The sequence below is a fragment of the Populus euphratica genome, unplaced genomic scaffold, assembly GCF_000495115.2.
Source record: "Populus euphratica unplaced genomic scaffold, PopEup_1.0 scaffold199.1, whole genome shotgun sequence".
Taxonomy (NCBI): domain Eukaryota; kingdom Viridiplantae; phylum Streptophyta; class Magnoliopsida; order Malpighiales; family Salicaceae; genus Populus; species Populus euphratica.
In genome coordinates, this window is record NW_011500082.1 from 100,960 (window position 1) to 101,248 (window position 289).

A 289-nucleotide genomic window follows, 5' to 3' on the forward strand; every position below is an offset into this window, starting at 1 on the left:
AGGCCTGCATTTGAAATGAACATTTACCATAAATTAAAGGTATCTTATATTATTAGATATATTATTATAAAACATGCTTTAGTTAAGGAGTTATTGATACTTCAAGTGCAAAATGATGATATAAAACCTTGATAAAAATACACTTTTAAGTATCAATCACTCCCTCAACTCATAATTCACAACTCATAATTTCACATCTATAACGAAATCAATCCATCTTCATCTACTAGACCACAACCAGCCACATCCCTCTCCCAGCATCTTCATCTTCAAACACTAGTCAGCCATA